The sequence below is a fragment of the Panthera uncia genome, chromosome D1, assembly GCF_023721935.1.
Source record: "Panthera uncia isolate 11264 chromosome D1, Puncia_PCG_1.0, whole genome shotgun sequence".
In the NCBI taxonomy this organism is placed as follows: Eukaryota; Metazoa; Chordata; class Mammalia; order Carnivora; family Felidae; genus Panthera; species Panthera uncia.
Window position 1 is genome coordinate 14,949,965 of NC_064808.1, and position 26,625 is coordinate 14,976,589.

General features: G+C 38.0%; 1 protein-coding gene and 1 non-coding gene across 3 annotated transcripts in view; one reads left to right on the forward strand and one right to left on the reverse strand.

The window, feature by feature from the left end:
• Positions 1–26,625, reverse strand: part of CSTPP1 (centriolar satellite-associated tubulin polyglutamylase complex regulator 1) — a 198,307-nt gene that overhangs the window by 57,467 nt on the left and 114,215 nt on the right. The gene's annotated exons all lie outside the window — the stretch shown is intronic.
• Positions 18,953–19,056, forward strand: LOC125917290 (U6 spliceosomal RNA). The gene has a single exon (XR_007456142.1). It is a non-coding gene; the product is annotated as a U6 spliceosomal RNA (small nuclear RNA).

Consider the following 26,625-nt stretch of genomic DNA (forward strand, 5'->3'; position numbering starts at 1 on the left):
ATAAATTAAATATATATAAATTATATATATATATTTGAGAGAGAGGGAGAGAGCGAGGGAGAGAATCTTAAGCAGGCTCCAGGCTCAGCATGGAGCCTGATGTGGGGCTCGATCTCATGACTGTGGGATCATGACCTGAACTGAAATCAAGAGTCAGAGGTTTAGCTGACTGAGCCACCCAGGCACCCTGAGGTGCTTATTAAAGTTACAGGTTCTCTGGCCATACCCCAGACTGGCTATTTGGGAATTATTGGGTCCTAGGGTAGGCTCATGAAAACATGGTTGGATACTGTCTGTACTGGGGGGACCGTGGTGCCAATTCAAGAAGCTTACTAACTCTTAGACTTCTTCCCCTGTCCTGTGTTATCTTTTGTTTTTGCTTTTTTCAATTTTTTTATTGTGGTAAAATACACATAACAAAAAATTTACCATCTTAACCACTTAAAAACAATTTTTTTAATGTTTATTTTTGAGAGAGAGAGAGAGAGAGAGAGAGACAGAATCCGAGTGGGGGAGGCACAAAGAGAGTGGGAGACACAGAATCCAAAGCAGGCTCCAGGCTTTGAGCTGTCAGCCCAATGCAGGGCTCGAACTCATGAACCGTGAGATCATGACCTGAGCCGAAGTTGGATGCTTAACTGACTGAGCCACCCAGGCACCCCAGCCATCTTAACCATTTTTAAATATATAGTTCAGTAGTATTAAGTACATTCATATTGTCATGCAACCATCACCACCACCCATCTCCAGATGGATTTATCTTGCAAAACTGAAACTCTACACCCATTAAACACTAACTCCCATTCCCACCCTGGCCCTGGCAATCACCATTCTACTTTCTGTCTTTATGATTATGGATACTCTGAGTAACTCATATAAGTGGAATCATATAATATCTGCCTTTTCGCTACTGGCTTCTTTCACTCAGCAGTGATATCCACAGGGTTCGTCCATGTTGTAGCATATGTCAGAATTTCCTTCATTTTTAAGGCTGAATAAAACTCCATTGTATATGTGTACCACGGTTTCCTTATCCACTGATCCGCTGATAGACACTTGGGTTGCTTGCACATTTTAGCTGTTGTGAATAATGCTGCCACGAACATGGGTGTGCAGCTATCTCTTTGAGACCCTGCTTTTAGTTCTTTTGAGTATATACCTAGAGATGGAATCACTGACTTATTACATGGTAATTCTACTTTTAATTTTCTGAGGAACCACCATACGCCTTCCCATAGTATCCATGCCCATTTTACAATCCCACCAACAGTGCACGGGATTCCTGTTTATCCACATCTTTGCCAATGCTTGTTACTTTCTGTTGTTGTTGTTTTTAATACGAGCCATCCTAGTATGTGTGTGAGGTGGTATCTCATTGTAGTTTGGGTTTGCACTTCCCTAATGATTAGTGATGTTGAGCATCTTTCATTGCATCCTTTCATTTCATTCATGGCTGACTATGATTTATATATTTTCTTAGGAGAAATGTCTGTTCAAGTTCTTTGATCATTTTTTAAAATATAACTTATTGTCAAATTGGTTTATGTACAATACCCAGTGCTCATCCCAACAAGTGCCCTCCTCAATGCCTGTCACCCATCTTCCCCTCTCCCCCACCTCTCCCATCCACCCTCAGTTTGTTCTCTGTATTTAAGAGTCTCTTATGGTTTGCCTCCCTCCCTCTCTGTAACCCCCTTCCCCTCCCCCATGGTCTTCTATTAAGTTTCTCAAGATCCACATATGAATGAAAACATATGATATCTGTCCTTCTCTGACTGACTTATTTCACTCAGCATAATACCTTCCAGTTCCATCCACGTTGCTGCAAATGGCATGGTTTCATTCTTTCTCATTGCCAAATAGTATTCCATTGTATATATAAACCACATCTTCTTTATCCATTCATCAGTTAATGGACATTTAGGGTCTTTCGATAATTTGGCTATTGTTGAAAGTGCTGCTATAAACATTGGGGTACACGTGCCCCTATGCATCGGCACTCCTGTATTCCTTGGGTAAATTCCTAGCAGTGCTATTGGTGGGTCATAGGGTTGTTCTATTTTTAACTCTTTGAGGAACCTCCATACTGTTTTCCAGAGTGGCTGTACTAGTTTGCATCCCCGCCAGTAGTACAAGAGGATTCCTGTTTCTCCACATCCTTGCCAGCATCTATAGTTTCCTGATTTGTACATTTTGGCCACTCTGACTGGTGTGAGGTGGCATCTCAGTGTGGCTTTGATTTGTGTTTCCCTGATGATGAGTGACGCTGAGCATCGTTCCATGTGTCTGTTACTTTGCCCATTTTTAAATCAGGTTGTTTGCTTTTTTGTGTGGTTGATGTCCTTGTATTTTAATAGTTGTCAGATTTAATCTACCTAGAGAAGGATCTGGTTTGAGTCTCCAATATAGAAGGCATTTTTGAGACATCACATGTTATTGTTCAATTAAAGTTAAATAGTGCAATCCCTATCAAAATAACACTAGCATTCTTCACAGAGCTATAACAAACACTCCCAAAATTTGTATGGAACCAGAAAAGACCCCGAATTGCCAAAGCAATCCTGAAAAAGAAAACCAAAGCTGGAGGCATCACAATCCCAGACTTCAAGCTGTATTTCAAAGCTGTAATCATCAAGACAGTATGGTACTGGCACAAGAACAGACACACAGATCAATGGAACAGAATAGAGAACCCAGAAAGAGACCCGTTAGTATGGCCGACTAATCTTTGACAAAGCCGGAAAGAATATCCAATGGAAGAAAGAGAGTCTCTTCAGCAAATGGTATCAGGAAAACTGGACAGCGACATGCAGAAGAATGAACCTGGACCACTTTCTTACACCATACACAAAAATAAACTCAAAATGGATGAAAGACCTAAATGTAAGACAGGAAGCCAACAAAATCCTAGAGGGGAAAATAGGCAATAACCTCTCTGACCTCAGCCACAGCAACTTCTTACCTGACATGTCTCCAGAGGCAAGGGAAACAAAAGCAAAAGTGAACTACTGGAATATCATCAAGACAAAAAGCTTCTGCACAGCAAAGGAAACAATCAGCAAAACTAAAAGGCAACCGATGGAATAGAAGATATTTGCAAATGACATATCAGATAAAGGGTTAGTATCCAAAATCTATAAAGAACATATCAAACTCAACACCCAAGAAACAAAGAATCCAGTGAAGAAATGGGCAAAAGACATGAATAGACACTCTTCCAAAGAAGACATCCAGATGGCTGACAGACACATGAAAAGATGCTCAACATCACTCATCATCAGGGAAATACAAATCAAAACCACAGTGAGATACCACCTCACACCAGTCAGAATGGCACACATTAACAACTCAGGCAACAACAGATGTTGGTGAGGATGTGGAGAAAGAGGATCTCTTTTGCACTGCTGGTGGGAATGCAAACTGGTGCAGCCACTCTGGAAAACAGTGTGGAGGTTCCTAACAAAATGAAAAATAGAACTACCCTACAACCCAGCAATTGCACTACTAGGTATTTATCCAGAGAATACAGGTGTGCTGTTTCAAGGGGGCACATGCACCCCAATGTTTATAGCAGCACTATCAACAATAGCCGAAGTATGGAAAAAGCCCAAATGTCCATCTATGGATGAATGGATACAGAAGATGCGATATATATATTCAATGGAATATTACTTGGTGACAAAAAAGAATGAAACCTTGCCATTTGCAACAATGTGGATGGAACTCGAGTGTTTACACTAAGCACAATAAGTCAGTCAGAGAAAGACAAATATCATATGATTTCACTCATATATGGAATTTAAGACACAAAACAGATGAAAATAAGGGAAGCGAAGCAAAAATAATATAAAAACAGAGAGGAAGACAAACCATAAGAGCCTCCTAAATACAGAAAACAAACTGAGGGTTGCTGGTGGGGTGTTGGGTGAGGGGAAGGGGTGAAGGGGTGAGGGGCATTAAGGAAGACACTAGTTGGGATGAACACTGGGTGTTATACGTAAGTGAAGAATCACTAAACTCCCTTCCTGAGGGAGAAAAAAAAGTTAAATAGTTAGTAAGAGTCCTCCCTGTGTCAGGCATTGGGCTATTCACCAGGATTACAAAATTCAATAAGGCATGGTCTCTGTGCCCAAAGAACTTCAAGTCTAATGGAGAAGACAAACAACTGATTTCAAAACATGTTGATAATGTACTGGCAGAGAGCTTAGAACATAAAGGACAAGGGTTAGCCCACTTGGTAGGGGCAGGTAGAGGACTGCTGAGGGAAGGTGTTCTAGAGAAGGTGCTACCAGTAATGAATACTGAAGTCGGGTTTTTTCTGGGTGAAAAGATGGGGTGGTAGTGCTACTGGCAGGGCCTAAACAAAGGCATCCTGATGGGAAACAACATGTGAGATGAGGGGAACTACTGTAATTGAGTTGAGTAAAACTGAAGAGATTTCAAGGCAAGGGGTTGCTGGAAATGAGGCTGAAGAGGGAGGCAGAGATCAGGTCGCAGAAAGCTTTATGTGCTTCATTTTGTAGATGATGGGGATACCTTTAAATGGTTTTAAGTAAAAGAAGAATATCGGCACAGTCAGATTTTCTTTGTGTATAGGTCACTGGACTCTGAAGGGAGTAAAATGGGTAAGAGAGACTGTAAAGGTTCAAGTAAGAACTGGGGTGATGATAATGGGAATCAAAAGGAAAGGTCAGAGATTCAAGAACTATTCTGAAGGTAGGATCAGTGGGACTTTTCATTTTTTATTTTACTTTTAATTTTTTAACGTTTATTTATTTTTGAGAGAGAGAGAGAGAGAGACAGAGAGAGAGAGAGAGAGACAAAGAATGAACGGGGGAGGGGCAGAGAGTGAGAGAGAGAGAGACACAGACTCCAAAGCAGGCTCCAGGCTCCGAGCTGTCAGCACACAGCCTGACACGGGGCTTGAATTCAGGAACTGTGAGATCATGACCTGAGCCAAAGTCAGACACTTAACCAACTGAGCCACCCAGGCACCCCTCAGTGGGGCTTTTTAGCTGACTACATGTGAAGGGAGAGAGGAAAGGAGGAGTCTAGAATGAGTCTATAGAGTCTAGAATGATAGAGCGGGGAACCCAAGAGGAGACGCAGATCCAAGGATGAGGGTGAGAAGTTCTGTTTCTGACATGTTGAAATGAAGTAACTGTCAGACATACAAGTAGAGATGTACGAGCCTGATAGGACCCTGGCTGTATGCGACCGGTGCTCTGGGGGTATTCAGGGCTAAAAATACAGACTTAGAAGTCATTTGCCTAAGGCAGTGGGAAAGTCAAGAGGTAAGACTGCTCAGTAACTATGTGTAGTGAGTAAAGTAATGAGCCCAGTATAGAACACTGGGCAATGACAACATTTAGGATGAGGAACAAGAGACAATGGGAAGGATTGGTCAGAGAAGAAGGAAGAAGTAGTAGAAAGGGTATAACTTTGAAGCCACACAGAATCAGTTTTAGAATTTCTTCTCCACTACCTATTGTATGTCCTTGAACAAATTAGTCATGAGCCTCAGTTTTCCTGTCTATTATATAGGGACAATATAGTAGTAACCCCCTTATCTGCATAGGATACATTCCAGGACCCCCAGTGGATGCCAGAAACCAGGGATAGTATTGAACCCTATATATGTTTTTTCCTATACGTACATATCTATGGTAAAGTTTAATTTATAAATTAGGCATAGTATGAGATCAACAATAATTAACTAATAATAAAATAAAATAATTATGACAATAAACTGTAATAAAAATTATGTGAATGTGGTCTCTCTCAAAATATCTTCTTGTACTTTCACCCTTCTTTTTGATTTTTTAATGTGTATCTATTTTGAGAGAGAGAGAGAGAGAGAGAGAGAGAGAGAACATGCATGTGTGTGCATGAAAGTGGGGGAGGGGCAGAGACAGAGGGAGAGAGAGAATCCCAAGTAGGGTCCTGGGATCAAGACCTGAGTCAGGCTCCACGCTCAGCTTGGGATTCTCTCTCTCCCTCCCTCTGTCCCTCTCCCCCCACTCATACTCTAAAGTATGTCTGTAAAGTAAAGTAAAGTAAAGTAAAATAAATAAATAAATACATAAATAAATAAATAAATAAAATTCTCATAAAAAAGATAATTAAAAAAACAAATAAAAATAAATAAGTAAAAAGTGCCTTTCACAGTGCCTACCTCACTGTAGGCACTTAACAAATGTGATTTCCTCTTTTTGTTAGTCTGGCCCTTTTATGTTTCCCTGACGGTAAGTGACAGGAAGTAGGCTATCCTTAGTTGTTAAGTAGTTTTTAGCCTTATTTTATTTTATTTTATTTTATTTTGAGAGAGACATGGAGCTTGATCTCACAATTGTGAGATCATGACCTGAGCCAAAATCAAGGGTCAGATGCTTAACCGACTGAGCTACCAGGGTGCCCCTGTAGATTTTAGCTTCACCAAGGGTCAAATTGGGAGACAGCCCGGTCTCTGCCAATCTACAGTTACTCTCAACTGAAGCCACAAAGATGCAAAAAAATTCAGGTTTGTAATGGTGCTCTCGATGCCCATAGAACTACTGCGCTTCTTCTGTGTTATTTCTGCTTTTCCAGGACACTAGTCCTTGGGAGCAGCTCCACAATGAAATAAGTGAGCAAATAAGAACATATTTGAAATGGGCTAGGAATTCATAGTTGTTAGAGGTGACACCAGCTTCATTTTTGGCTCACGGAATATAAGGGCGTTTTGTATATGGTAGGCGATGAAAAGGTGCTGGAATGCCCCCAAAATACTAAAATTAGAAAAGAAAAATTCTTCATGACTCAAAGATTAGTGTGGTAGAGGTTTTTTTTTTTTTTTTGAAACTAAAACATGTATTACATCATCCTGGCAGGCCTGTTTTTAATGATCTGTAAGCTTCAATACAGCAAGTATCATTTAAGGCTTTGAAGGGAGAGGAAAAAGGGTGTTTCAAGTCCCTCAAACAATTTACTGCTCCAGTATTTCTAATAATCATGTGAGTATTTTTCCTTTTGACTGGCGAGCAAAGGAAGACGGAAACCTGTGGAAACTGGAGTTGGACAAGAAAACAAAGTTCACAGATGAAATCCTGTCTTACGTTGGCCGCTCAAACGAGACTCACCCCTTACGGGCTTTAAAAAAATTCATCCAGCACAGTCTCTTTTGTTCCCCTCAGTGGTTAAGTGTCACAGAAGCCTACTCAGGCTGATCTAAACAATCATGGGAAAGTTCCTTCAGGAAAAAGAGGCAGGGATTACTGTACTTTGTCATGGTCATTCATGCCAATGGTAGGCCATTTCCCCTCAGAGATGTATTTCTCTAATTAGAGCGATGGGCTGAAAACAAGCAATTTTTAAGTCAATCAATACAATTAAAATGTCTCCAAATAACACAATAGTTTTATTTCTGTGGTAATTACCTCCCTTCCCTTGAAAACGAAACTGTCTTCCCACTATTAGTGCATGGTTAAAACAGATGACCTTCAGGAACCTATAAACTAGTGCCTGGCATACAGCAGGCACTCAATAAACACTTGTTGAAGGGCACCTGGCTGGCTCCGTTGGAGGAGCATGCGACTCTTGATCTCGGGGTCATTGAGTTCAAGCCCCACATTAGCTGTAGAGATTACTTAAATAAATAAGTAAAACTTAAAAAAATACTTCTTGAATGGAAGAAGGAATGCATAGGGCGAAACAAACATCTTCTCTTGAAGGCCTCTGTTCTTTTTGTATTAATCCAAGGCTAATTTAGCTTCTTTACAGTCACATCATCCTGTGCTCAAGACTCAGTTCAAGTCTCTTGCTATTTTATTGTTAAGGTACATATTATCATGCCTCTTTTTCTCGACCAATTTTTTCAATTGGGCATTTTTTAACTCAGTTTTTACTTACACTTATTATTTTATATTTTCCCATTTTAGTTGTAGAATGAGCTTGTTGCTCCAGCCTGGAACACATCTAACTGGAACACAGAGGTAAGAGTTACATATGAACAACAGACTAGCTTCTCGGTCCTCTTGGCATCCTCTAAATCACCTTTCATGATACTCTTATATTACTTAGTCATTCGCTCATTTACTTATTCAACAAATATTTACTAAGTCTTAATATGTGTCAGGCACCATTCTCAATGCTGAGGATACAGCAATGAACAAAAGGGACTGAAATCCCTGCCCCTGTGGTATTTACAAGCGAGTGCAGGGAAGGTCAGGCAAAACAAGAAAAACATGTCATGAAAAACAAAACAGTAGAGGATTTATTCCAGATTACAAGAAACCAAAGAGACGTTACCAAGTACAATGTGTAAACCTTGATTCTATCCGGGGTCAGAAAACAAACAGCTAAATATATTTGAGAACAATCAGGGAAATTGTAACTTGCATTAGATGTTAGATGATGTTATGGAATTATTGTTCATTTTGTTAAATGTGATAATGACATAGGGATTATGCAGGAGAATACGAGAATACCCTTATTGTTAGGAGTATGTAGGGGTAAGGTGTCAGGATTCCTGTAACTTAGTTTCAAATGATCTATCATCTATCTATCTATCTATCTATCTATCTATCTATCTATCTATCATCTATCTACCTACCTACCTACCTACCTACCTGCCATGCACAAATGTAACAAAATGTCAGTATTTGGTGAATCCAGGTAAAGGGCATAGAGGTGTCTTTATAACTTTCTTGTAGGTTTGAAAATTTTCAAATAAGGAGTGGTGGGAGCGGGGGAAACTTATTCTATTTCTAGTCAGAAATGTGACTCATGATTAATTAGTTTGACTCTTGTTGCTCAACATTTTTCTATAAGTGGGTTGATCCCTCATCCTGAAGTATTTCCTTTCATCATATACCTAGCAACACTTTCTCTTTTCTGTTGTGGCCAGAGGAAAGGCTAGGATATGGGATAGCCACAGAATATTCTCTCAAAATATCTCTTTGCTATGACTTTGTTAAATTAACATTAAGTGGAGTACGGGGTGCCAGAAGGTGAGTCTTGGTTCAACAGTAGCCCACAAGAGAAACTGAAATAGATACATGTATTTCTGACAGGTCCTGGAAGAAGCACAAAGCACACTCTGAGGGATCACAGGGGGAGGTCAAGGCAAGGTGCAGACAGAAAGCGATAGGACCTGGGGCAACATGCCTTTATTAGGGTCTGTGGGAGGAGTGCTTTGGGGTCCCCAGGCTAAGGCCAGATTGGTCAATTCAAACCAAACAAGTGAGGCTTTAGTGAGTTCCATGGGGGTCTTGTTTAAGGGGCGCACCAGGGGAAGGCCCTGGGAGGTAGGGGAGACTGCTGATCACAAGGGTTGTTAGGGAAGTCACATCAGGAACTCAATTGCTTGTGGCTCTTCCAGCTGTTATCCAGAGCATTGGATTGCACAAGGAGACTAGTGTCAGTTTAAGGTCCCTGCAGGCCAAACAAATTGGATGCTGAGGCAGCAATACCATGGAGCAGCTTAGCTAAATTCTGTACACTCTTCCTTCAACTTGATCTGAAATAGTGCTTTCACATATCTGTTATTCACACACTTTATAGCCGAATTCAAGCTAGTAATAAAATAATTACAAAGTACAGGAAAAACACAAGGACGAAGTAGGAAGCAAATTAGCCATGAAGCCAGTAATATAGGGTGTATATTAGATTTCTATGGTTGCTGTAATAAAGTAGCACAAACTTAGTGGCTTGAAACAACCGAAATTTATTTTCTTAACAGATCTGGAGGCCATTAGTCCACCATGTGTCTTACAGGGCTAACATCAGCGTGTCTGCAGGGCTGGTTCCTTCTTCTCTAGGGGAGACTGTTTCCTTGGCTTTTCAGTCTTCTAGAGGCTGTCCTTATTCCTTGGCTTGTGGCCCTTTCCTCCCAGTGGTTTTGGCTTTCACACTACTTTTTTCCTCTCCTGTCATCAAACCTTGTCTGCCACTTACAAGTGATTATATTATCCAGGATAATCTCCCCCAACTCAAGATCCTTAACTTAATCCTATCTGCAAAGTTCTTCTTGCCAAATAAAATGACATTCACAGGCTCTAGGCATTAGGACCTGGGTATCTTTGGGTGCCATTATTGAGTTTACCACAGCATGAGAAAGGGTCATGTAAATAAGTAAGAAATAAAAGAGAGGATCCTCACTAATTCTTTGAAAATAAGTTAGAAGGTATCACATCATTCTTCCTCAGAAAGGGTATCTCTCATCACCATAAACACTTAGACTGAGAGAGTAAACCGGGATGGAGGTACTCAGACCTCATATTGCTTCCGGGATCTACCACTTATTTAATGTTGGGCAAATTACTTATCTGCTATGCTTCAACTCCCTAGTCTTTAAACCAGAGATGGTAATATTTTCTCAAATGGTGGTTGAGAAGATTCAATACTATAATGCATGAAAAGATTTAACACAGTTCCTGACACATTTAAATAATGCCTGTTATAATTATTTTATTATTCATGGAATAGGACGTGCAACACTCCTGATGCTGATCAGTACACAGTATTTCCAGGGGCCGCTAGTGACCCCTTCTATGTGCATTCTACAGCATTCTATGTAAGATAATAAGTAAAAAGCTTACTCAAATGTCAATTTTATTTTCCCAATTTTAAGCACAGTGGATAGGAGTATCTCTAAACTGCATCGCAAACTTCCTTGTCTTACTAAAAAATAATAGTAAACATAGTTACCCTTTGCTTATTAATTCTGACTCAACATTATAAATATGGCTTATTGTCCTGGAACGTAATAGAAAGATATCCTCAAGGAGAAAAAAGATTCATAAAATCATTTATTTGACTGCTACATGGTAACTGACCTCAAATACCATTTTTATTTATTTTTTATTTTTTTATTTTTTTAGTATGAAATTTATTGTCAAATCGGTTTCCACATAACACCCAGTGCTTGCACTGTGCAAACACCCAACACTGTGCTTCTGTGGATCAAATACCGTTTTTAATTTGGATTTTCTCTTCACCGCTTGGGTCTCTAGTGACTCTCTTTTCTGATAACACTTATCACAACTGTCAGTGTGTGGCTGTGATAATGTGATTTATAAAATATATATATTTGGTCATTGGGATGACCACAATATATATCTCGTATGTATTTGGTCTTCATGCACAGTTCCTGATTCACAGCTCCCAAAACACTTGGAATTTCCTAAGTGTTCAGAGTGATCAAGGTGTCTTTTGTTATGTGAATGAGTGACTTTTGAAAGCACCTAAGGATGTGGCTGCCAGAACCAACCTTGGGATTAGAGGGTTGGAACTTTCAGTCCCATCCCCCTACTGCCAGGGAGGAGAGATGGGCTGGAGATTGAGCTCCACCTCCAGAAGCCAATGATTTGATCAACCACACCTAAAATAAAGCCTTCATAAAAACACAAAAGGATGGGGTTCTGAGAGCTTCTGGGTTGGGGAATATGGGGAGCTTCGGGGAGAGTGGTGCAACTGGAGAGGGCAGGCAAGCCCAGCGCCCTTTCCCCATACCTTGCCTTATGCGTCTCTTTTATCTGCTTCTGAGTTAAATCCTTTCAGAATAAACTGATAATCCAGTAAGTAGAATGTTTCTCTGAGTTCTGTGAGCTGCCCTAGCAAGTTACTCTCAAACTTGAGGAGGAAGTACTGGGAACCTCTGATATATATAGTTAATTGGTCAAAAGTACAGGTTAACAGCCTGGGCTTGTGACTGGCATCTGAAGTAAGGAGGTGAGGGGCAGTCTTGTAGGCCAGAACCCTTACTCTGTGGAATCTGATGCTATTTCCAGGTTGATAGTGTCAGAATTTAGGTGAATTAAGATGAATTCTTGGACACCTTGCTGGTGTTGTGTGGGAAGCCCCCACCCTCCATGTCTGAAATCGGTTCTAGGAACTTAATTGAGTGGCTAAGGCTAGCAACACTTTAGACTACTCTCACTACTTTTTATCTGCAGCTGATGACCTAATCAGTATTTGAAGATTATGCATTTATAAGAGGTTCCCTGGGAAACGCTTAAGAGACTTCCTGCCCTGCCTACTAAGACACATGTAAACCCTGTAAACACTAGCTCTTCAGGGTCCATTTTTACTTACTTTCAAATTAGTGACTATATTTTGAACACCTTAGTTGTTTGACCGCTATGTTGTTAAGATATTAAAGAGTTCAACCACGTCAGACACTAGCCTGAGGATCTGTCTAATGTTTAATGCAAATCAAAAGACTAGAAAATTAATCGGCTTAAGGTGTGAAAATATCTTCACTTTAATGATCGTATCTTATCAAAATGACCCAGTAATTGCTCTGTCTACCTGAAGTTACAGAGTTCTCATGTTTTTGTTTACAGTGAACATCAGACAATCCTTAAGGCTACTGACGGACATTCTGTACCCATATAGACACAAATGTATATGTAAACAGAGGAAATCTAGATTACCCAGTGATTTAGCCATATTAATTCTGGCTTCTACATTTTTACTGTAAACATTAACGCTCCTGCTTAATTGAGCCCTTTGTTGATAAAATACTTTTTTTGTTTGTTGGTTTATTTCTCCCCCAAATTGCTTCTTGCCCTCAGGGAAGGTGTGTGAACTAACAAGTCTTATCTTTGCTGTAGACTGGGGCCTCTCTGTCAGTCTTAGCTGTGGCCCATTTTTTGTTTTTTTTTATGTTTATTTATTTTTGACACACACACACACACACACACACACACACACACACAGTGTGAGTGGGGGAGGGGCAGAGAGCAAGAGGGAGACACAGAATCTGAAGTAGGCTCCAGGCTCTGAGCTGTCAGCACTGAGCCCAATGTGGGGCTCAAACTCACGAACTGTGAGATCATGAGCGTAGCGGAAGTTGGACGCTTAACCAACTGAGCTACCCAGGCGCCCCAGTTGTGGCCCATTTTTAAGTGGAAAGGAGACCAGAACCCTCAGACAGACAAGTTGGTATAGTACACAATTAAAATTCAATGAATTCTCAGATGAGCCATACCTATATTTAAGTATAAGTATAAAATTCTTAATAAAACTAACAAAATCAATTTTGGGGTGAACTGTCATTCAAATTATTCATGTCACTGGTATTTGCAGGATGACAAGACATTTTAGGTACACCTATTAAGTGTTACTAAAATGTATTTTTATCAGTACTGTTCTTCATGCAACATAGTCCATTCATGTTAGCTTACAAAACAGATGTAATGAATATAGTGATACATGGTGCTTCTTTCTCTGTATTTGCCAGGAATATGAAGAATCATGAGATTTTCTTGTCCTGCCCACAATGGCTTTAAAGAGCACATGTATTAGGTGTATACCAATAACAGTATAATAATAGGTGCCATATATGGGGTACCTACTAAGAGTTAAGCACTATATAGAGTGCTTTTTATATTGTGGTGGTTTTCAGATACATCTACAAAATCTTTTGAAGGTGGATCCCAATTCTTTTCCCCTTGAGTATGGGCTAAACTTACTGATTCATTTCTAATGAATAGAATAGAATGAAAGTGACAGTGTGTGACTTCAGAGACTAGTTCATAAAAGGCACTGTGGCATCCTGCTTGCTCTCTCTGAGATCACTTTTTCTGGGGAAGTCACTGCCATAATCATGAGGAACATGTGAACTGCTGAGGCCTCCTGCCAACAGTGATACAAGTGAGCAAGCCTTCAGACGGCTGCAGCCCCAACCTAAATCTTGATTTCAGTCTTACGAGGGAGAACCATCCAAGCAAGTTGATTCTGCATTCCTGATGCTTAGAAACTGTGTGAAATAATAAATGTTTATTGTTTTAAGCCTCTAAGGTTTGGGGTAAATATATCACATAGCAATAGATAACTAATACATACACACACACACACACACACACACACACACACACACACATTTTATTCTCACAACTACCAGGAGACGAATGGTATTATGAGGAAACAAAGGCTCAGGTGGTTACTTAACTTACTCAAGGCCACACAGCTAGTGGTTGCAGACCCATGATACTACGTCCATATTTGCTCCACTATATTATACTATTTCTTTTCAGATCCTGTTTCTTTTAGGCAGCTTCTTAGCTATCCCTCCCAACTCTGATTAGCTTGCCATCAATGCTCTCATTCAAATAATGGATTAAGAAAGAAGAAGAATGGCTAAGGACAGAGCCCAGAATTCTACTTCTGGAGATGTCCCTTTAGCATGATCTGAACCCATTAATTAGCACATTTTTGGTATGATTTTCAACCACTTATTTATTACCCATCCTCTATTCCTTCTGCTTATTCATAAGGATATCATGGAGAGGGTGCCAAGGTCCTGCTAAGATTCAACTAAACTAAACAAATATTATGAATATAGCCATGCTAAGTATAGTTTTCTCCGGATTTACCAGTCTTGTAATCCCTTCACAAAGGGAAGAAGTTTGCACTGGCTGTGTCATTCCCTCCTCCTTCAATGTTACCGCCATTAACATCATGTACCATCGCTCCTGTCACTTCACAGTTATCACTGATTTTGAGAAATAAATAACCATTTTAGACATATTATTTGATTTAAACCTCAGGACTACCCTATGAAATAGGTTGTTCTCTTATTATTTCTATTTCACCAATTGGGAAATGTGGCTTATAGAGATTCAGTAACTTGCCCAATGTCATTTTACTAAGAGGTGAAAGAGCTGGGGTTGAAACCAGGTCTTCTTACCCACCAAGCATGGGCTCTCTTGCTTTCCTTTTCCCTCTTCTCTTCTCCCCTCCATCCCCACATCCTCCCCCCTAACTTCTTCTTCAATAAACTCTGATAGACTTACAGTTAACACAACTTCCTTTTCTGAATAGGTATAGATATTGATTCTTTTTAATAAATAGTTGAAGAATATCACCCAAGATAGATGTCAAGGTCACCAGGCTTCAGTCTGCTGAAATGACCTTCTGAATATTGGGTCCCTGCCTCTACATTTGGAACTTCTCTCCCCTTCCCTCCCCATGATGGGCACAATTTCCTCTTTCTTTCTTTCTTTCTTTCTTTCTTTCTTTCTAGTTTACTTATTTTGAGAGAGAGAGAAAGCATGAGGGAGGGAGGGGCAGAGAGAAAGGGAGAGAGAATCCCAAGCAGGCTCCATCCTGTCAGCACAGAGCCCGACACAGGGCTTGCTCCCATTAACCATGAGATCATGACCTGAGCTGAAATTAAGAGTCAGATGTTCAACTGACTGAGCCACCCAGGTACCCTCACAATTTCCACTTTCTAAACACTGCCGGCAGTGGTTCAGTCAGCTTATCTACTAGGCCTCGGTACCTTGGAATATAAACTAGATCCAGAAACTTAAGTTCATTTAAAGCAGTTAGGTGATCTCTTATAATCTCAGTTATGTTTGATTTTATTCCCTGGAACTACTGTTCATTTTATCTTTTCCAGTCCAAAGAGCACCCTCTTTAACTGAGAAGAATAAATGAAAATAGGAGGTGAATTTTCTTTTCTTTTCTTTCATTTATTAATACAATACCATCCATCTAGGGTTCATTGTTCTTTTTGCTGCAATGTAATTTTTTTAATAAGGAAGACTTTTATATATGCACCCCTATGTTTATTGCAGCATTATTTATAATAGCCAAGATGTGCCAACTCGTGTCTATCAATAAATGCATGGATAAAGAAGATGTGGTATATATGTGTGTGTGTGCATATATGTGTACCAAATATATATACATATATATATATATACACACACACATATATATACACACACACACATATATATATATATATATATATATATATATATATATGATGGGATATTATATAACCATAAAAAAGGATGGGGTCTTGACTTTTGTGACAACATAGATGGACCTAGAGGGCATTATGCTAAGTGAAGTAAGTCAGACTGAGAAAGACAAATATCATGTAATTTCACTCATATGTATAATCTAAAAAAAAAAATTAATACACAAACAAAAGGCATAATCAGATCTATAAATACAGAAAATAAATTGATGGCTGCCAGAGGGGAGGAAGGTATGGATATGGGAAAAATGGGTGAAGGGGAGTAGGAAATATAGGCTTCCAGTTATGGAATGAATACATCATAGGAATAAAAGGTACATCATATAATATAATCACTTATATTATAATACTTGTATGGTGACAGACGGTAACTACTTGTGGTGTGCACAGCAAAACATACAGAGATGTTGAATTACTCTGTTGTACACCTGAAACTAATGTAACATTGTGCATCCATTATGCTCAAATAAAAAATTAAAATAAAAAAATTAAAAGGAAAACTTTTTATATTGTCTTCAGTATTTTGCCACAATTCTGTTTTCCTAGTCTCTTACTTTCCCTTTAATTTAATGTAATTCAGTAAGTATTCATTTATATATACCGTGAACCAGGCACTTGGCTAGATGCTAGGAACATAGAGTAAGCAAGATAGATAAATGCTTTCCTGGAACTTACGGTCTAATAAGAAAGGCAGAATTTTTTTAATGTTTTATTTATTTTTGAGAGAGAGAGCAAGCACAAGCTGGGGAGGGACAGAGAAAGGGGGACAGAGGATCCAAAGCGGGGTCTTTGCTGACAGCAGAGAGCCTGATGCAGAACTCAAACTCACGAACTGCGAGATCATGACGTGAGCCAAAGTCAGATGCTTAACTGACTTAGCCACCCAGGTGCCCCAAGAAAAGTAGAATTTAAGCAAATAATTATATGTATGAGAAATGTTAGGAAAAGAGCTTACAAGAAGCAGATTGAACCTAACTTAAAAGTTCAAGTCTTCTTAGAAAAAGAGACACTTAAAAAAAATTACCAATCTTATATAAACTCTTTCAGAAAAGATAGGAGGAAATACTTCCAAACGCATTTTATGAGTTTAATCACAGTGTTTTTATGATTAATGTTTTAATGTCAGAATAATCCTGACACTCAGAACAGACAAGGATATTACAAGAAAAGAAAACCGTAGCCTAAAATACCTCTTTGGATAGATGCGAAAGTAATTAATAAAATGTTAAAGAAATCCAATGATATGTGAAAATGATAATAAATCACGACTAAGGTGGATTTATCCACATGAACATCAGAAAGGGGAAAAATCACATGTCACTCAATACATTCAGAAAAATAAAAAATTGAATACCCATTCATAATAAAAATTCTCACCAAACTAAGAATAAAAGCAAATTTCCTCAACCTATTAAAGGGCATCCATGAAAAACCTCATATTTAATTCTAAAGACTGAAAACTTTCTGGCCAAATCAATGCTATCTGCTCTTACCACTTCTATTTAATATTGTAATGAGGTCCTACTCTGTGCAATAAAGAAAGAAAAAAGAAAGACCCTTACCAAGATTGTAAAGGAAGAAGCAAAACTGCCTCTATTTGCATGTGACATGATTTTGCTGCAGAAAATTCTAAGAAATCTACAAAGAAACTATGAGAACTAATAAGTGAATTTACCAAAGTCACAGGATATAATGTACAAAAGGCAATTATATATATGTAATTTTTTTTTTTAAGTAGGCTTCATGTTCAGCACAGAGCCCAGTGCGGGGCTTGAACTCATGACCCTGAGCTCAAGACCTTGGCTGAGATCAAGAGTCAGATGTTTAACTGACTGAGCCACCCAGGTACCCCTATATTTCTATATTCTTAAAATGGAAAACCGGTAAAGAAAATAACTTTAAAAAATAATACTATTGGGGCATCTGGGTGGCTCAGTCGATTAAGCGTCCGACTCTTGATTTCAGCTCAGGTCATGATCTCACAGTTTGTGAGTTCAAGCTCTGCATCAGGCTCTGTACTGACAGTGCGAAATCTGCTTGGGATTCTCTCTCTCCCTCTCTCTCTGCCCCTCCCGTCACTGGTGCTCTCTTGCTTTCTCAAAATAAATAAATAAACTTAAAAAAAATACTATTTATAATAGGAGAACAAAACAAAATATTTAGGAATAACTTTAATAAAATGTGTAAGATCTGTATATTAAATGCTGTAATGCATTGCTGAAAGAAATGTAAGAAGATCTAAGGAAAAATGTACTATGTCCATGGATTGGAAGATTCAACACTGTGAAGTTGACAATTCACCCCGAATTGATCTACAGAGTCTTCAAATCTCAATCAAATTCTTGTCAGGCTTTATTTACTTTTCATTTTTTTTTTGTAGAAATTGACAAGTTTATTCTAAAAGTTATATAGAAATGCAAGGGACCTCTAATGACCAAAATAATCTAGAAAAAGGCAAAGTTGAGGTGTGTACACTACCTTATTATAAAGCTAAACTAATCAGACTAAAGTTTAGCAAATATATCAATAGAACAGAATAGAAAATCTAGAAACGCACCCACACATATATAGTCAATTGTTTTTGTTTTTTGTTGTTTTTTTTTTTAACAAAGGAACCAAAACAATTAAGTGGGAAAAGTGAAGTCTTTTCAACAAATAGTGTTGGAATAAACAACTAGCTATCCAGATGGTACAAAAAAGGATCTTGACCTCAACATCAAACCACCCACAAAAATTGATTCAAGATGGATTATAGACCAAACATAAAAGCTAGATTTCTGATGCTTTTAGACGAAAATGAAGGGTAATACTGTCACAAACTTAGGGTAGCAAAGGTTTTTTAACACTGGACCCAGAAATCATTAATCATAAAAGAAAAAAATTGATCAAATGTGGACTTTAAAAACTTCTGCTCAATGAGAGCACCATTAAGGAAATAAACAAACCAAAGAATGGTAGCAATATTTGCAATAAGCATATCTGACTTACAACTAGACTGGTTACAAGGAGCTCCTACTACACAATAATTAAAACAACCCACCCAAAACTGAGCAAAAGATTTCAAGAGGCACTTCACAAAGAAAATGGCTAATAAGCAATACAAAACTGTTCAGTGTCAGTAATCATCAGGGAAATGCAAATTAAAACCACAATGAGACACCACTTCATATTCACTAGAAAGGCTAAAATGAAAAGTCTGTATTTGCTTTGGCAACACATATATTAAAATTGGGACAATACAGAGATTTGCATGGCCCCTGTGCAAGTATGACATGCAAATTTGTGAAGTGTTCCATATTAAAAAAAAAATAACCTTATAGTGATAATCATTTCACAATATATACATATATCAAATCATCACATTGTATATTTTAAACTTATACAATGTTATCTGTCAATTATATCTCAACAAATTATATCTCAATAAATAAGCTAGGGGGGAAAAGAAGACTGACAACACCAAATGTTAGCAAGGATATGAAACAACTGGGATTTTTCAGACATTGCTGGTAGATATGTAAAACAGTACAATCACTTTGGAAAAAGTCTGCCAGCAAATATCCCTTAGATATTTACCCAAGAGAAATAAAAACATATGTCCATGAAGTTAAGCATCCTTTCATGAAAAAACTCGGAACAAGCTGGGTATAGAAGCAACGTATTTCAACAAAATAAAGGCCATTTATGTCCCACAGCTAACATAATAGTGAAAGACTAAAGGCTCTCCCTCTAAGACCATGAACAAGATCACTCCTTTCCAACATAGTACTGGAAGTCCTAGCCAGAGAAATTAGGGAATAAAAAAGAAATGGAAGCCATCCAAATTGGAAAGGAAGAAGTAAGGGGCGCCTGGTGGCTCAGTCAGCTAGGTGTCCGACTTCAGCTCAGGTCATGATCTCGTGGTTTCTGGGTTCGAGCCCCATGTCAGGCTCTGTGCTGACAGCTCAGAACCTGGAGCTGCTTCAGATTCTGTGTCTCCCTCTCTCTCTGCCCCTCCCACAGTGTGTTCTGTCTCACTCTGGAAGATAAATAAACATTAAAAAAAATTTTTTTAAAAAGAAGTACAATTGTCTCTGTAGATGATATAACTTTATGTAGAAAATCTTTAAAAAATCCATCCAGGGACAGCTGGGTGGTGTAGTCAGTTGAGAATCCGACTCGATTTTGGCTCAGGTCATGATCCCAGGGTCATGGGATTGAGCCCTTCGTCAGGCTCTGCACTGAGCGTGGAGCCTGACTGGGACTCTGTCTCTCTCTCTCCCTCTGCCCTTCTCTCTAGCTCGTGTGTGCTCTCTCTCTTTCTAAAAAAAAAAAAAAAAAAAAAAAAAAAAAAATCCATCCCAAAACTGATAGAACTAAAAAATCAATCCAGTTAAGTTGCAGGACACAAAATCAACATACAAAAATCAGTTGCATTTTTGTACACTAACAACAAGTTATCTGAAAAAGAAATAAAGAAGACAATCCCACTTACAACAGTATCAAAAACAATAAAATACTTAGGAATAAATGTAATCAAAGAGGTGAAAAATCTGTACACTGAGAACTCAGACTTTGATGAAAAACACCGAAGAAGACACAAACAAATGGAAAGATATCCGTGTTCATGAATTGGAAGAATTAATGTTAAACGTTCCTACTCCTCAAAGCTATCTATAGATTCAATGTAATCCCTATCAAAATTCCAATGGCATGTGTCATAGCGGTGGAAAAAAATCCTGAAATTCATAAGAAACCACAAAAGACCCTGAAAAGCTACATCAATCCTAAGAAAGAAGCAGAGCAGGAGGCATCATTCTTTCTGATTTCAAACTATATTACAAAGCTAATGTAATCAGAACAGTATGGTACTGGCACAAAAACAGATACACAGACCAATGGAACAGAATCAAGAGCATAAAAATAAATCCACACATATACAGTGAACTAACTTTGACAAGGGAGCCAAGAATGCTCAATGGGGAAAGGATAGTCTCTTCAATAAATGGTGCCAATGCCAGGAAAACAAGTTATTCATATGCAAAAGAATGAAATTGGACCCGTATCTTACACCACTCACAAAAATTAACTTGAAATGGATTAAAGACTTAAATAGAAGATCTGAAAACTGTAAAACTCCTAGAAGAAAACATAGGGGAAAAGCTCCTTGACATTGGTCTTGGCAATGATTTTTTGGATGTGATACCACAGTGCAAGCAACAAAGGCAAAAAGTAAGTAAGTGGGACTGCATCAAATACAAAAGCCTCTGCACAGCAAAATAAACAGTCAGCAAAATGAAAAGGTAACTACAGAATGAGAGAAAAGATTTGCAAACCATATAGCTGATAAGTCATCAATATCCAAAATACATAAGGAACTCATACAACTCAATAGCAAAACCCCCAAATAATCCGATTAAAAAATGGGCAGAGAACCTGAATAGACATTTTCCGAAAGAAGACGTATTAATGACCAACATATACATAAGATGCTTGTGTTAAGGGGAATGTAAATTGGTACAGCCATTCTGGGAAACAGTATGAAGTTTCTCAAAATGTTAAAAATAGAACTATCATATGATCCAGCAACCTCATATCTGGGTATAATATCCATAGGAAATGAAATAACTATCCCAAAGACATATCTGCACTCTCATGTTCATTCAGCATTCTTCACTACAGTCAAGACATGGAACAACCTAAGTGTTGACGTACAAATGGATTTAAAAAATGTGGTCTATGTATATAGTGGAATACAATTCAGCCATAAAAGAGAAGGAAATCCTGCCTTCTGCAGTAACATGGATGGATCTTGAAGGCATTATGCTAAGTGAAATAAGTCAGACAGAGGAAAACAAATGCTATATGATCTCAAATTATATATGGAACCTTAGGGGTGCCTGTGTGGCTCAGTCAGTTGAGCATCTGACTCTCGATTTTGGTTCGGGTGGTGATCCTCAGGTTGTGGGACTGGGCCCTGCATCAGGCTCAATATTGAGCGTGGAGCCTCCTTGGGATTCTCTCTCTCTCTCTCTCTCTCTCTCTCTCTCTCTCTCCCATTCTCTGCCCCTCTCCTCCACTCACACTCACTCTCTCTAAAATAAAAAAAATTATATATGGAATCTAAAAAAGACAAACTAATTGAAATAGTAGAATGGTGGTTGCCAGGAACTGTGGGGTGGGAGAAATGGGGAGATATTGATCAAAGGGTATAAACTTCTAGTTATAAGATCAACAAATTCTGGGGATGTAACATATAGCGTAATGACTATACTTATGAATACTGTATTATATACTTGAAAGTTGCTAAGAAAGCAAATCTCAAACGTTTTCACCACCCAAAACAACAACAACAAACCCACAAAAAAACCAGGTGCTTATGTGAGGTGATGTAGGTGTTAACTAACCTTATTGTGGTGATCATTTTGCAGTATATATATATATATATATATATATATATATATATGTATCAAATCATCGCTTTGTATACCTCAAACTTACAATGTTATATGTCAATTGTATCACCATAAAGCTGGGAAGAGATATGTGCACAAAAAGACTTGTAGACAAATGTTCATAGAAGCTTTATTGATAGTAGCCAAGCACTAGATAATTTACCTGTCCATTAACAGGTGAACAAAAACCAAACTGTGTTATATTCATATCATGGAATACTACTCAGCAATAAAAAGAAACAAACGTGTTGATACATACCACAATGTAGATGAATATTTCTCCAAAGAAGTTGTACAAATGACCAATATGCACGTGAAAAGATGCTCTACGTCATTAGTTATGAGAGAAACATAAATCAAAAGCACAATGAGATACTACTTCATACCCATTAGGATGCTTATGATAAAAAAACAGATGATATCAAGTGTTGGCAAGAATGTGGAGAAGCCATAATTCATACCTTGCTGGTGGGAATGTAAAATGATGCAGCTACTTTGGAAAACAGTCAAGAAGTTCCTCAAAAAGTTACACCAAGAATCACCATATGACCAAGCATTCCACTCCTAGGCATGTACCCAAGAGAAATGAAAGCATATGTTCACACAAAAACTTGAATGCAGATATTCATAGCAGCATTATTCATAATAGCCAAAAAGAAGAAACAACTCAGATATCTGTCCATAGATGAGTAGATAAACAAATGTGGTACATCCATACAATGGAATATTATTTGGTCCTAAAAAGGAATGAGGCATGCATATACACTATAGAATGGATGAACCTTGAAAATATTATTTTAAGTGAAAGAACCCAGACACAGAGGCCCACATATTGTATGATTCCATTTATATGAAATTCTCAGAATAGGCAAATCCAAAGAGACAGAAAGTAAATTAGTGGTTGCCTGGGCCTAGGAGTGGGTAGGTGGGGGAAAAGTAGTAAGTAATTAGTAATTAGAGTTACTGTTAATTAGGTATGGGGTTTTGTGGGAGAATGGGGGGAATTGGTGATGAAAATACTCTAAAACTGATTGTGGTGATGGTTGTACAACCGTATATGAATATACTAAATTGTACACCTGAATTGTACACCTTATTGGTTTTTTTTTTTAGATTTTTTTAAAAAAAGTTTATTTTTGACAGAAAACACATATGAGAGGGGAGGGGCAGAGAGAGAGAGGGAGAGAGAAGATCTGAAGCAGGCTCTGCATCAACAGCAGCCTGATGCGGGGCTCGAACTCACAAACCATGAGATCATGACCTGAGCCAAAGTCAGATGCTTAACCAACTGAACCACCAGGCACCCCAGTATTTTTATAATTGATTTTTAGGAACTCTGTATGTAAGGAAATTGGCCCTTCATCTGTAATATAAGTTGCAAATATCTCTCCATGTTTGTTGTTAATTTTTTGTCTTTATTTATAGGTTTTTTTTGGTCAAGCCAATTTTTCATTCTTTTTTATCTAATGAAATACATCAATAGTTTCTTTTATGGCTTCCAGCGTTGTTTTTTTTTTTTTTTGCCATTCATATTTAGAAAGCCTTTTCTCTCTGTGAGATTATAAAAACATTTTCCTGTGGTTTCTTTGAGTATATTTATGGTTTCAATTTTTACATTGAAATTTTTGATCCATCTGGAATTTATTTTTATATAAGGTATAAGGAAGAAATCCAACTTAATTTTTTTTAAAGATTGCTACTAGTTGAGCTCATTGATTTCACATGCCCTCCCTACCCCAACATAGGTTAATTCCACTTTCACATTTGGGTCAATTTCTGGGCTTCTCGATTCTGGTCCGGTGATTTTTACTTATCTATTCCTGTGCCAACAATGAATGTTTGTATAGCATAGTGATGAAGAGCATGTATACTGGAGCCAACTTCCTGAGTTTAAATTCAACCTCTGCCACTTACTGGCTCTGTGAGTCTGAGCAAGTTCATTGCAATGGGCTGTTGTGAGGATTAAAGGAATTATTTTATCTAAAGGACTTAGATAAAGGAGCACTGACAGTTTTATGATTTTTAAGTCTTCCTTTCCAAGAACATAGTATGCCTTTCCATATGCCCAAGTGTTTTTTTTTTTTTTTTTTTGGTTCTTCAGTAGTGGTTTTTTAAAAATATTTTTTAAATTTTTATTTATTTTTGAGAGAGACAGAGAGCATGAGTGAGGGAGGGGCAGAGAGAGAGGGAGACACAGAATCTGAAGCAGGCTCCAGGCTGTCAGCACAGAGCCCAACGTGGGGCCCGAAATCATGAACTGTGAGACTGTGACCTGAGTTGAAGTCAGATGCTTAACCAACCGAGCCACCCAGGCACCCCTCTTCAGTAGTGTTTTAAAGCCTTCTTCATATGATCTTGCATATTCTTGTTAAGTTTATTCATAGGTATTTTATCTTCCCTTGCTATTATAAAAAGGGACTTTTCTTCTTATTTGAATATATAAAGGCTATTATTTTTAAATAAATTATTCGTTTTAGTGTATTTTCTCTTATTGCCTTGCTGAAGTTTTATAATATTTATAATAGATTTCAGTTTATCTTGGGCTTTCCAAGCAATTATATCACTTCCAAATAATGTAATTTTCCTTCCCCTTAAAAATTCTATGTCTCTTATTTCTTTCTTATTTCTTTTTCCTGCCTAATAGTATTGACTGGAATCTTCAGAAAAGTATAAATAAGAATAGCAAATAGTAAAGAGTTGAAACTGTTAAAATTTTTTTTTAAAGTTTATTTCTTTATTTTGAGAGAGAGAGAGTGCTAGCAGGGTAGGGACAGAGAGAGAGGGGACAGAGAGAATCCCAAGCAGGCTCCATACCATCAGCACAGAGCCCAATGCAGAGTTCGAACTCACCAAACGTGAGATCATGACCTGAGCTGAAATCAACGGTTGGACGCTCAACAGACTGAGCCACCCAGAGTGAAACTGTTTTTATAATTATATCTAGAACTCCTATCTCATGTTGCCTCCTTCTGAGATAAAGATAACATGAAGGCAAATCAAAGATTTAAAATTTTAAAGAAGAAAAAATAAATAAAATGAAATTTAAAAAGACTTTAGATATATATGAAGATATATATGGGATATGTGAGAATTATACATGAGAAAATGCTTGTACATTTAAAAAAAGATTATACAAATGTATATTTAGCATAATATGTATTGTGTAAAAACACCCATGTATATAGAAAAAATTAGACCAAGGAGAGAGGCCTCAGGAGAAACCAAACCTCCCGACCCCTTGATTTAGACTTTTAGCCTGGAGACTGTGAGAAAATAAATTTCTGTTGTGTAAGCCAAAAACCCCACCAAAAACAAAAACAAAAACCCCCAAACAAGCAAAAACAAAAACAAAAACAAAAACAAAAAAAACAAAAAACAAACCAAAACAAAATAAAAACCCTACTAGGAATAACAGCAAGTATATAAATAAATGGTGAGTGCTGTTAGTAGTGGGTTTGGAGGTGATTATTCTTCTGCTTCATTACACCTTTCTGTTCTACTACATTTCTACAATAAGCAAGTATTCCTTCAATGATCAGAAAAACACAAAGGAATCAAGTATACTGTTTTCTGGCTGAATGTGACTTTGAGCTTATGTCTTGACATTTGAAATCCCTATCACCATACTCTCCTAACTCAGGCCAGTTTTGTGATGTACATCAAAAATGCTTAATCTATACCTTCCATCTGGCTAGGTAAACTACAATCTAATCCCACGATGATGTCACTTCTCTTCTGCTCTTCTTTTATCTGAATCCAGATGTTCTCCAACATGCCCCCACCCTCAGATGTGTGTCTAGATATACAAGCAGCTATAGATCTTTTTGATACCAAACTGTTTTGCTTCTCTTAAGTCTCTTAAGTATATTTCTTTTTCATTGCCCATGATTCTTCCCACAAGACCTCTGAATGACCCACAGATGGAAGTATCCCACAAGGCAAGTCTGTTCTTTGCTACTCCTGAGCATTAACTCTCCTTGAGCAAACATTTTTCTCAAGTTTTTGAACCCTGGGATCTCCTAAGACACTCCAAGGAAACCCTTCTCCCGCCAAGATGATGACTAATACAACTTTTGGAGATACAGCGTTCTTGGAGGAAGTCCAGAAACCATATTGATTGGCTTTATTACAAATTCATATCTAACCTCAACTGGATGCTCATGGCTACTGGGTAATCCTTTTAGTCATCTCCTTCTGACTTTGTATTACATTCTTACAACAGCTGCCCCAGACATTTTCCATTCTCAAATTTCCAAACTAACCCTTTGCCCCAACTCCCAACCTTAAGCAGATACACTGTTTTATTGTGAAGATCAAGTCACCTGATTATTAAGTCCTTCAATTTCCTTCCCCTATGCCTTAATATTTCTTTTTGTCTTCAGTTATCCTCACCTCTTTCTTTCCTCTCTCAGAGAAAGAATCTTTCCTGTTTCTTAC